This window comes from Neodiprion virginianus, chromosome 4 (assembly GCF_021901495.1).
Source record: "Neodiprion virginianus isolate iyNeoVirg1 chromosome 4, iyNeoVirg1.1, whole genome shotgun sequence".
NCBI classification, from domain to species: Eukaryota; Metazoa; Arthropoda; class Insecta; order Hymenoptera; family Diprionidae; genus Neodiprion; species Neodiprion virginianus.
This window is the reverse complement of record NC_060880.1, coordinates 533235-546373: the sequence shown is the minus strand read 5'-3', so window position 1 is coordinate 546373 and position 13139 is coordinate 533235. Positions and strand designations below refer to the sequence as shown.

General features: G+C 42.9%; 1 protein-coding gene across 5 annotated transcripts in view; it reads left to right on the top strand.

The window, feature by feature from the left end:
- Positions 1-13139, top strand: part of LOC124303811 (uncharacterized) — a 176651-nt gene that overhangs the window by 58490 nt on the left and 105022 nt on the right. The window contains exon 1 of one of the 5 annotated variants that reach the window (XM_046761510.1): positions 3361-3991. The exons of the other annotated variants lie outside the window; for them this stretch is intronic. The gene's annotated coding sequence lies outside the window, so the exon portion shown is untranslated. Of the gene's footprint in view, positions 1-3360; positions 3992-13139 lie in introns of those variants that run through there. 5 annotated transcript variants of the gene reach the window in all.

Genomic DNA, 13139 nt, shown 5'->3' with positions numbered 1-13139 from the left:
TCTATAACGAGGGAGGGACTCCGCGTCTCGCATAAGGTGGCACGCATCTCTAATTTTCCAGGTTAGAACTACAACGAGACGACGAGGCTCGTCTTTGCCTCCGGTATTTGTTAGTTACCCTCTCTGCGCGTGTGTGTATGTATACCCACGTATGTATATTCAAGGCGCAATACAATCACGCGCGATGCACGACCTCCTGCGCGTATTACTATCCTACAGCCTCGTAATATCCGTTTCCGTTTCCCACTCGCCCACCTCGCCGTGCAACCAGACCGCCGTTGAAAGCGACACGCGTATACGTGTATACACGATGCACGGGTTCGTGACATCAAACCGTGCGACAAGCGGCCGTATCTACCAACTTGCAAAGAATAAAGAGAGACTTCGTAAACCCGACTCTGTGCGCGCTCAAACAGTGCAGTTTGACGTAATTTTGCACTGTGCAGTCTCGGTTTCTTGACTTTTATATACATACATATATATACAATATCTGTTATATTGAAATGATACAGAAGCGAGTAGGAAACTGAAGTTCGAGTATATTGTAATGGAAACGAATTATAGGATATGAGAAAAAGTTTATTCACTTTGCACAGGTCTGTTAATATTAATGAATAACGACATGATATTGAAAGAGAGCCGGTACAAAAAAAGAAAAAGAAAAAAAGGAACAGTTTATACACAGTTACTGATCTTAGCTTCTCTTCTCTTCTCTTCTCTTCTCGTCCCGTCAATTTCTCTCTTTCCGTACCAGCATTGGCGTACCAGCTAACGGTGTGCTATTTCTCACGACAGTCGCCCACGCTTCTCCATTTTTCGCGTAACTCCGAGCTCTGCAATTAAAGCTGTAGGCGGGAAGGGCAGGGAGGTAAAGGAAGGTTGGGTTAAAAGGCTTCGACGTTAAATACATACGGTACGTAACCTGTAATCGAAATTAGGGGGGAAAAAAATAAATACTCTGCTAAGCAAACGCTTTTTGCGCGTTACTTTTTACGTGTTACGTTTTTTTCCTTCATCGTTCAAATCTTCAACAAGTCGATGAAGCTAACTAATTTTTTCGTGCTACGCATTGCACAAGGACGAGTAAATCAAATCGATCGTGCACTCTTTCTCTGTTTGCTAAAATTCAACAAAGTAGGTCATACCTACTATACGCGTGTGGTACGCTAGAATGAATGGACGTCGATCGACAGAATAATTAGTAACCATTGTCCTTCTTCTTCTTCTTCTTCTTCGTCGCCTTCTTCTCACCCCTCTCGCGAAACTCACGAAACTCACGAAACTCGTGAAAGGGAGGTGAATTAAGCCGCACCTGACGTTTTCGACCGCGCATCGCACGTGCTCTACCCTTGACGGTTCTCCACTTGCGATTGGTGACCCTCTGCATCCCGCACAGGTTGGGGATGAGTATAAAGAGGAGAAGAAGAAGAAGAAGCAAAGGAGGAGGATGATGAGGATGAGGTACGTAGGCGGTGCCGCGTGGACGCGCACGCACGCACGCAGGGTGAAGGGTGAGGGGTGGAGGGCGGTTAGGCGAGTGAGGGTAGCGCGCGAGGTGGTAGCGGCAGTACGGCGGGGGTGCGGGTCGATACGCGCAGCTCTCGCACGTCGGAGGCAGGCAGGCAGGCAGGCAGGCAGGCAGGCGGGAAGGAAGGAAGGAAGGAAGGAAGGAAGGAAGGAAGGAAGGAGAGTCGGGCCGTGGGCACGCCGCGGCCCCCCCGAGCTAAGCTCTCCTCTCATTCCGCCGTAAGCCCGCACTTCTGGCACATCCACCAGCCACCTGCACCAACCACCACGAACCGCAACCGCCCCCCACCCCCCCCTCCCAGCCCCCCAGACATCCAAACATCCCGCATCGCATCCACCGCACCGAACTAAAACACCATCGCCGCCACCATAACCATCGCCATCGCCATCGCACCATTGTCGTCGTCGTCATCGAGTGTGCCGTCTCACCCGATATCCACCACAGACAACAACGACAACAACAACAACAAACCCCATCTCTATCTGGCGCTGCAACGAAAGGCCCAAGTCCCTCCCTCCCTCTCTCCCTCTCTCCCTCCCTCCCTCCCTTTTCATCCCCCACCCCAACCCCCCAACCCCGAAACCCCAACCATCCTCGCGGAGGAGAGGAACCAACGGGTGTCATTCGCAAAAGGCGCTTATTCATACGTAACTCATTCTTCGAGTCGAGTGTATAACGAACGGCACGAGCCACGACTACGAGATGTAGTACTGCCATGATTTCGTAGTAGGCGGAGGGTGGCGTAGGCGCGAGATGCGCAGGCGGCAACACCGGCGGTCATCAGTGTCAATTCAAACATCGAGGATAGCCCCCGGCTGGATGTACCAGTAGTTGTGAGCTTTCCGATAAGTACGTAGCTGCTTCGCGGAGGTTTGTGATTGTTGTGACGGGGTTGTTGTTTGTTGTGCCGTCGCTCGGGAGGTCTGTGCGCGACGATATTACTTGGTTCGTCGGCCGTTTCGTCATTTATCAAACATTCCCTTTGTTGTTCTCTGTTCGTTTCATGTGTCTTTCTCTCTATCTCTCTATCTCTCTCTCTCTCCATCTCTCTCTCTCTCTCGCGCGCGCGATATTCACAACGTTACCTTTATCGCACACGTCACAATCCCAAGGGGATGAGAAGGGAATATCAAAAGGTGTGTTCCGTATGAAATTGTCGTTACTACCGATCTCTATACTGGATAATATACTCGTAAATTTGCGTGTGTGTCTGTACGTACCTACCTGTTATCTGGAGAAACAGGATTATAAATCGTGATACGTGTGCGTAGCTTTTGCAACAGTGTGGTGTCGTTTCAAAGTTTTTGTTCTCTCCTTGTATTGAATACCTGTGGCCTGCGTGTATAATTTCGTCGTTTGGTTTCCATCGTTGAAATATATAATTATACAGTGATGGTTGGAATGTGTGAAAAAAGGAATGAAAATAAAAATAAAGAAACGTAAAAACAACAACGAATGAAACCCGAAAGATATATATCTCTTGAATATAATGATTTGGTGGATGAAAAAATTATGGTTGACATCGACGGCGAAGAAAAGTGCGGATCATAGGTGAAGTTCGTGACATGTACGATGTTTTTCATTCTCGGTACAGTTTCTGTCATTTCGTGCCTATAAATGACGACGTCGTGCTAGTTTTGCCCTTAGCGAGTCGAACTGCAAGGATTTTGCAATTCCTGTTCGCAGCGTCGTCCTTTGGTCAATGAATTAGCGATCGGTGTGTGTTGTTATTGTCGTTGTTGTTGGTGTTGGTGTTGTTATTGTTGTTATCATCATTATTATTATTATTGTTGTTGTTATTTCAGCTTTTGCGGTTGCGGGGGTAAAAACTGTGCAAATCATTCGATTGCCGTCGTCGTCATCGGTCGCGACGATAAAGTGGCACGTAAACTGTGGCGTCTTCGTTAACGCGGATTTAATGAAAATGTCAGGAGCAGTGAATGATAACAAGATAATAATTATCAACACCGACGACTAAACAAAGAATAAGAACGACTTTTATCCGCACGGTGAAATAAAACTGCACTTATCTACCGCGAAACGTAGTTAACCGATGCTTGCGGATATCTTCGACGACGATGTCCGTCACCGTCTGACGTACCAGTCCAACGTCGACTTTCCGACGCCCCGGTCACGCGGATCTTTACTTCCGTTTTATCTCTACCCAGTGGACGGTGAAAGACGGTATAATTGGTCGGGGGACAGGAATCGTTTCACGAATACGACATATCACTGTTCGACGGACAATTAATTACTCTGTGTTGCGTGTTTTTAAAGTCTTCTTCCGAGAGTCAACTGTCTGCCATTTATGGCATTTACGATAAAGAAGATAAATTACAGATCAAAAAAAGAATCGTGTCGCAGTGTTGTTTTGTCGTCGCTGTGCGCCGTGTTATTCGACGAACTTGAATCATTAGTGAGTTACGGGAAGATGAGGAAGTCACATACGTTCTTCGCATCAAGGTATTTACATGCATCATTAGAGAGATTAATCTTTACAACCTGATATAGAAAAGATATTTAACAAAAATGATTTTGAGGCCATGGTTTTTAAAATTGGCTGGATTTTCAGTTATAGTGTTATAGTACATGTCTTCCCGATCAAAAGTTCTCAACGACACACGTCTCGAAAATCACTAGCTTCCGAGACGCAGGCTTCGGAAAGAGGTGTGTGGATTTTTTAAAACCTGTGGATTACGAGATTTTTACGGATTACAAAGCTTCAAGGGAGACTTGAAATCAAATATATCACTCAAAAACCGTACAACCGATTCGCAGAGACTCCGCAGACGCGTGAAAAACTTGAAAATACGATTATCGAAAGAGTCAGAGGGTCTCGTTCTTCGCGCGAAATTCGCCGTTGCAGCTCCTTTCGGTAAACCGGCGAGTTGACGGATAGAATCGATGCATCGATGGAATAAATCGCAGCTTCCTGCCTATCTTTGATAATCAGCCGTGCAGTCTTTTCAGTGATTGGGTTTGATTTCAACCCCCTTGAAGCTTTATAATTCATAAAAATCACGAAATCGATAGACATGAAAAAAACTGGACACCCCTCTTCCGAAGCCTTCGTCTCGGAAACTAGTGATTTTTGCGATTTGTGTCGATGAGAAATTTTGATCGGGAGGATATGTACCATAGTGTAACAAAAATCCAGGCAATTTCCATAAGGGTTCTGCCGCGGGCTCCTTTACTATATATTCACGTGTAACGTATCGCGTATAATGTAAGGAAGAATTGCGTCTCGGTTCCACCGTCGCGTGACGACGACGCGTTGCGTTCTTACAAGCTATCGCCTCCGCGGGTTTATTAAAATTTCTATCCCACGTTATTTCATTCTCTTCCTGCTTCCCGCCACGCTTACGTTAGTCGCATGTAGGTACAACACATACCTGTACGATATTAAACGAGTAATAAAAACTGTATCAAGATACGAATCAAGTTCTGTGTACGCGCGGAGGTCTTTTTTCCTCTCCTTCTTAAACCCCGTACTTTATTAGCTTTTCTTATTCTTTATTATCTCCCGTTCGTGAGAGAGATAAATTGACGGTGCTGCTACGAGAAAAAGAAAAAAAAATGAGCGAAACTACAAACCTCGTTAGAAAATCGCACAACGCGAGAAAGAAATTACTATTATTATTGTCCATTTTTCGCCCGGAGCTGTATATATGCATATAATGTATATAACCTGATCCAGCGTGTATATATATATATATATATATATATACATGTAATACAAAATCAGTCTGCACGTATGTCTGTATTACTTACGTACACATACCTACACTTTAAATACAAGGCTCTTCGTTTTTCTTTCTCCCTTTTTTTTCAGTCAGGTATACGTAAGTAAGTTATTACTCAAACGTCCTGTAGCGCAGCTTCTTATCTCCGTTCGTTAATTTTTCTCTTAGTCCTGTTACGCGCAACTTTGTAGGTGTAGTTATACCTTGGCAGGCTATGTGCATGTACATATTACGTATCAGCACTCTGGAAAGAATATCACTCAGCTCTGCGAGAATTTTTATTTTTTTTTATAAACGAGAGGGGAGCGCAGCCGCCGATTATTCTCTTTGGAAGTCAAATTACTTCTCGAAAACAACTTTTTCTTCGTCCGTCGTGCCAACGTTAATACACATACGTGTACGTTGCGAGGGTGTTGTATCATACTGAAGCAAATTCGATGACAAGGTATCATTTGCAGCCAGCGAAAAATACCCGACAAGTAGGTAACTGTGAAACTAGAGTTTTAGTAGCTAAGTAGAAATGGGAAGGGGAAAATTTGAAGGGAAAGAAGGAGAGGAAGAAAAAGTTGAAATTGAGGAATGAGGGGGGTTAAAAAACGTAGAACAGAGAGCGAGTCTGCGGGTTAACCAGCAATGCGTAAAATTGCAGACCGCGTTATATAATGTATGAGGGTTATAGAGTCCCGCGTTTCGTTGATTCAAATTCCACGCCGTTTCTCGTGCTCGTGGTTCCGCCCCTCGAGAAACGTCAAATTCAGACGAGATAAAACCTCGAAGGTACCTGGTACGTGGTCCGCGTACGAAGCTAATCGGTTGCCGGGGATGAGGAAGCAAACGTCGGGTAATTTACGTGCACGAGCGGCAGCGGCGGCGGCAGATCTGCAGATTTATTATCTACGTTATACGTATATATTATACATTCACTTTGGGGAATTTTTAGCTCCTCGATGAGCTGGTTTTAATGCCTGCAGTGCAGCGTGTCGGTTACACGGGTCTGCTACCAAAAAATTGCACTGGTTGTTTTTTTTTTTTTTAATACCGTTTCTTATAGATTTTTACTCAGTTGAACCGGGAAAAATACTCAAAAAATTCCATTGCGTCAGATTTTTTTCTTGAACTCGTGCTTGTAGTTTTATTTAGAGCGAAGCTCCCCGTTTAACTCGAAATCTCATATCCTATTCTTGATTATAAAAATCCAGTGCAAAAGTGATTTCTTACTTTTTTTTAATACGTACCAGAGTGAGACTCGAGAATAAATACATGCGGGAAAACGGAAAATGGAAACCGGAAGTGTGTCCGGAGACGTATCAAAGAGAAGATGAATAGGTTTCGTAGGGAAAAAGAATGAACGCGGAATGTTAAGAACATTTGATGAAAAAATTGATCGTTTAATTTTATAAGAAATATTGTTTAGTTCATCGTAATGAAATGGTGATTTTTTCATTACTGTCATGCTTTTTTTTCAATGCAAACACCTTGTATTCTGCAAAAATACCGTACGCGACGGAGGGATACAGAAGTCACTTTTGGATTCACCGGATTCGAAAATATAACGTTTACCGAAAACATCCCATGCGACTGAAATAAAATATGTTCTTGCAGACCTGTGTTATTATCAGAGAGAAAGAAGACGAGTAGAAACTCGACGGCGACAATTTTCGTTTTCGTCGAAGAGATTTCCTTTCCTCTCCTTTTTTTTTTTTTCTTTCAATGAAACTTTTGAAAACGCGTCGAGTGTGCAGAAATGCTGGCCGGAAGTGCCTGTAAAAAAAAAAACGGCGCCGAATTACTAGTACCGTTTTAATCAATAATACTTTACGAGATGTCGTTAAAATCCTGCAGAGTCTCTCCGCTCCCCTCGATTCTCTCTAACCCATAATTCACTTTACGGATTTTACGACCTTCGACGAAAAAACTAACGATTCGTAATATCGATCTTGGACCTTAACCGCGCGTCCGCCCCTCCCTCTATTCGGTTTTTAGAAAAATCTCGTTTCAAAAAATGTCGCGTCGAGAGGATCTTGACGAGTTTACCGTGTTCGATGTCGTAAACTCCGACGACGTTTGGTTCCTTCGATATAATCAGCCTGTAGCTCGTGGCGGCGGCGGCCCGTACCAAACTGAATTTACGACTAATTGCTCGTTATTTCAATAAAATAGCTAATTCATGGGTACTCAACGAGGCGTTTATTACAGCATCAAGGTGACGCAATGATTCTATTAACGTCCTTCTAACGAACAACACAAAATTACTTCCCTTTGGATCGTTTATCGCGATAGAAGGAGGAGGAGAAAAAAGGCGCGGAACGCACGCCTAGGACGAAACTACTGATCCACGCATGCTTCGTCCTCGATCATTGATAAATTTCGACAAACTTCATCCGATTGCGGTTCAAACAAAAAAAAAAAAAAGGAAATTCGATTTTTCTCGATTATCATTTTATTACTATTACTGCAAAGAACTGTATTAATAGGTATCGTATACAGGAAAAATTCAAAATCTGTTCCACTCGATACTTTACTCGATTCGTCGCACGTCCTGCAGGATCCTCCCCCGTCTCGAGAGCGAACGCCGATCTTGATCCTTCGTCGGAGATCGACGGCGGCTGCAAATAAGAGACATCGTCTCGAGCCTTCGTCTTAGGGACCGCCTTTCCGTCGTTGCAGCAGTTATTCTCTTTCGCGTATTCGAGTCTGCAAGAGGGTTCGAAGAATCGTGCAGAAAACATTCACTCATCGACTGCACAATATATAATATTGTGATATAAGCACGATATTCGATGAACAAAATACCTCGAATCAAATTGCAGTGAAAAAGAAAGAGTTAGTATTGTAACCGTTAGGGGTGTGCAAAAGTTCTTGACGGTTTTTTTTCCTTTTCTTTCATAATTTTGTCCTGTATCCAGGTTTTCAAAAGCTTCTTCAAATCGGGTTTGGGATCTGTGATTTTTTTTTAACTCATCGGGGAGCTGATTAAAGCAGCTAATAACCATAAATTTAAAGATTTTTTATCCAGTATTTAATCTGGAGTACGGAATACTGAAGTTCTTGTTCCTGGTCTCAGAGTTATACTTGCTGTGCATAATGCTTAATTCATTATGGCATTGGGCAATAGTTTCGATTCGTTTCGATACCGATTATTTATTTTGAACTGATTTAAAACTATGAGAAAAAATTGGTACGGACTCGTTCAATTTCACGCCGCAATTAGTCGATATTTTACTCGGACAAGATTGTTCGACTGCAATCCCACCGCGACAATTTTATTTATTTATTTTTTTTCCTTATCGCATCGGTATTATTGATTATTCAATTTTTCAACGTTGCACTGATATTGATTTCGATAAATACTGGAATACGGACTGCAGTTAGGAGAAAAAAAAAAAAAAAATATCTGCGAAATCGGACAATTTCCTACTAAATTTATCATCGTTGTTTACACGGCTTGAAATAACTAATCGATGTCTATGCTTTCTCTTTTGTTTTTTAGTTACATTTCTAAGGCAAACACCGTGAGTTACTAAGGAAACAATTTGACCGACACTCGTCTTGCGACCATCTTTTTATACGTATAATAAATGAGGAAAAAAGTATTGCTTTTCAACTGTAGAACAATCTCCTGAAAATGATGACTCAATCTTGGATCCCGCGGGTTTTTCTTTCTTCCCTCGCGCAAAAGGGTGACAGGCGACAGCCGGGAACCCGAAGCCTTGTCCGTCTCTCTAAATATCTCTCGCCCTCTCTCTGTTTCCCTTTCTTTCTCTCCGCGACGTTGTTTTCTCCACCCTGCAGCAGGCGGCGCAGCTATAAGCTACAGCTTTTTCGAAGGGTTCCTTCTTCACCCTTTGCGCGACCAATTATATATACCTCCTTCTCTTCTTTATATTAAAAACTTGGTACAAAAAGACAGTCGCCCTTCGCCCTTCGCCCTTCGCCACCCCCTCGGCGCCAGGAAAATACCCCAGGGGCTCCCGAGGAAATTAAACTCGAGTGTTTGGATACCTTCGAACACCCGCTGAGGCTCCAGCTGGTTGAGTCGCGATACTCGCTAATCCCCCTCGTTTTCTTTAATTTATCAGCTGCCACGTGTGCCCCGCATATTATATATATATATATATATATATACATAGGTTATACACGTCAGATTTTGAAGCTCGTTTTTGTGCTGCGACGTGAAAAATTCTTCAGTATCGTTCGAGTTTTCGTTTATCCCTGAATTGTTTCTCAGACATGTGATCGATATCCAATCGCATCGTCGGCGTTGCTTTGATCATCGTTATCGCCTCTTTCAGCTTCACCGTCACGGTTATATGTTCTTGTTGTTCTTGCTGCCGCGGTGCTCGTTGTTGTTGTTATTTCCGCGTTATCTAATACTCTACGCGCACACTCCCCGTCATGCGTAATTAATATTCAATGCGGCCGGAAGGCCTTGGTAGACCTTGATGTCCCTCGTTCACCGACACCTTCCAACAACCTCATCGCATCCCGTGTCTCATAACTCTCTGCTTACTTTCTATCGAAACCGGTCGAATAACACCGGCGCCGATAATCCTCTTAATTATTCAACGGTGAAGTCTATTATACACATATATGTATGCCTAAGTGTAAAGGCTCGAGAGGCTGAGACCACCCTGACTTCGTAGACCCGCGGCAGCATCTCCCGGAGTTCCTGATAATTTATGCAACAACACCACCACCCTCGGCTGGATCTTGGAGACGACGGGTGGTTGTTTGGTTCTCCTCTGTCTCTTGTTGTATTCACATACTTGCACACAGCAGCGTACGGGTGAACACGCCGTCGCGTCAGACGGATCATCAGGGTATAAAGATTCAAGCAGAACAGGTGACACTGAAGGAAATTGAGTTTTGAGCCTCGGATCGAACAGCCCGGCTGTCGGTTTTCTTCGGGGATCGATGAAGAATTCTTCACGTCGAACGAAAATCCCCGCAGTCTGTCCTTTTCGTATTTCGTACGGCTCTGCAGTGTATTTGTATCGTATCGTGCATACATGCATATAGCGTACATCTGTGTATTGGAGAATATCGCGGAGATTCGATCACGCGTACATAATGCAAGAATCAGGGATCGAACCAGATTTCAGTATCGCCACCGGCGTTACAGCAACCCTAGAACCGGGACCCGTTAATGGGATTCATTAATTAATTAATAACAGGAGCCCCCACCCCCCAACCCCCCTCCTATTCGGAAACCCTGTCAGAACGAACCCTTCCGAATTAGGCACGAATCAATATTCCCAGCTCCTATATATATACACACGTATATACACGTATATATATGTATATATATGTATATATATGTATGGAGTTGAAATCGTCAACGTCGTCCTAGATACTCGTAGTCCTGCCTACGAATCTTCCAAGGAAGAGTAATTATATATTAATCGCCCCGGAGTGCGGAATGCTTGTGTGAAATTTGGTAGACAGGGATGGAGGTTGAGGTAAAAATCATCGCCGAAAACACACGTGTGTAAGTACACGTGGACGACGGTGCTTCTCGTGAATGATAACACCGGTCAATAAAATTTTGTAACGAGGAAGGTGCCAGTTTTTAAAAACCTGTCAACCCTTTTTATAATATCATATTTATTTTCATTCAATCGGGTCTAATTTTTGTGTCACATCTGCTGCCAGTAAAATTGAATGTTTATCGTTTTGACTTACCTTGTTTTGATACAGGGTGTTTTTTTTTTTTTTTTTTATCTAGTAAATGGAAGAGACGACTATGGATGAACGATCACATTTGTAGTTTCAGTTCGAGAGTTTATTTACTTTAAACAATCGTATATTTATCGCGGTACGCGGCATATATCAAACACTGTATTCTTGGTAAAACTGAAAATAACATCATATTACGATAAAACTATTCGTATCTAAAATATTCTAATATCAATTCTATTGTGTTAAACGTTGTTCCTAACGTAATCGATTGAAAGATTTCACGTTACACGCAAAAAGCGAATTCTGGTCGACCGTTGCAATACGAAGAATTTTGAGTAATCTCGAATTGAGACTGTTTCAAAAATCATATCCTAGTAGTTTCGGTAGACTAATAAAGTTTGGAGAACTTTTGAAATCAAGAACCTCCCCGCTCGGCATTTGGGCACGATTCGCGAGTTCAGTGAATGATTTGTTCAAGTTGAATTAAAGATATCAGATATGTGAAAATGTTCATCTTTTTTTGTGCCATGGATTATTGTAGAGTAGACGGGTTAAATGGGCGACGTACGCGTTTATATAGGATCACCGCGATGACCGCAGACTTTATATATTACGCAACTCGCTAAAAGTTATTCTCCGCCAAGAAGAATTATGCGAGGCAGCTGCCGCCGACGATGCCGAGCCAACCAGTAGCCGTTGGTTACCTTCTCGACGGCATGGCTGCTGCTGCTGCCGCTGCCTCTCAGCTTCCATCCCCTTTTATCTCCCCTCTGCTATTCGTCTTCCCGCACGATTCTTGGCCGAAGGAACAATTCCTCGGCGCTCGATCTCGATAATTCCTCGTTTTTCTATATATATATACATGTCTTAATTGCTTCTCCCTCACCCCATTCTACGTTCTCTCACTCTCCATTACCCGAATTTATTATTTCGCCGATATATAGCGGAAGAAGTATAACAGAGATTTTTGATTTTAAATAAGACATTCTACCTATGGTCGAGTTCAACACGCGTGCCAAATTATTCATGCTGTTCTCTGTTGTATTCTTGTGTATACCGTGCGAATTATGCGTATTCGAATTCTGTCACGATTCAATTATATATGTGTGTATAGAAACCCACTTCGTATCCTAATATCAGGTATTCGTGACGGCTGTGAAGTATAAAGAATACGAATTTACAGCAAACAATCGGTTGAAAAAATTATAAAAAGAACAAAGCGAATAAGTAAAAGAGAAATGACGGTATGAAAGCTGTATATATATATATATACATATTAGGCCGGTTCTTTTTAAACTTCTTTTTTATTTTCCTTCTTATGTACCCTTCGAAAAGTTTGTTTTTAGCCTGAAACGAAGCCTCGTGAAACCGGAACTCGGTAGCAAATTTCTACAACTCTTCCGGTTTGGAATTTTTCAAACACTAACCGAAATACGTCGAAAACTCGAGTTTTTGCTTTCATCTTGTGGATGATCAAATTTTCCATAAAAAAAAAAAAAAGTCCGAGACTACTATCCATCCAGATATTCATCTTGTACTCGATACGAACATTTGAAGTTCAGTGCACTGAATAAATGAACGAAGATGCTTATCACCTTGTAAATTTTTATCTCACCCGTCTGCTAACCTGATAAGAATAATGTCACGCAGTAGTCACAACCATTTTATTTAAGAAAATTCGATCATCTACAAAATGAAACCAAGATCCGCTTCCCAGATTGTATCGTTTTCGAGATATTTCGGTTAAAGTGATTGAAAAATTATAACCGAATGAGTCACCTTTTATAATTTTCCTACCGAGTTCCGCTTTCGCGAGGCTTCGTTTCAGGCTAAAATCGAAGATTTCGAGGGGTACGCAAGGAGAAAAATGAAAAAAAGTTCAAAACTCCCCTCCCCGCCGCCTAACGCATACGTACACTACACGTAGAGAAGAGGAGCGGGATAAAGGTTCCCCAGGGGCGATTGCGGCGTAGACACCAAAGCCTTCGGTTAGGCATACACGTTGGTACTATTCGAGTCTATTCCGTTCCCGCACCCGCGTATGTAGGCCAACACTTGACTAATTAGAGAATGATTCCGTCGGTTAAATTGCACGCTGTAAATTAGGCGAAGACTTTATTGGCCGACGGTTGTTTCTAAAGTTTAAATGGACGCTCGAGTTGCGGTACGTACGAATTTCAGGCTGAAAC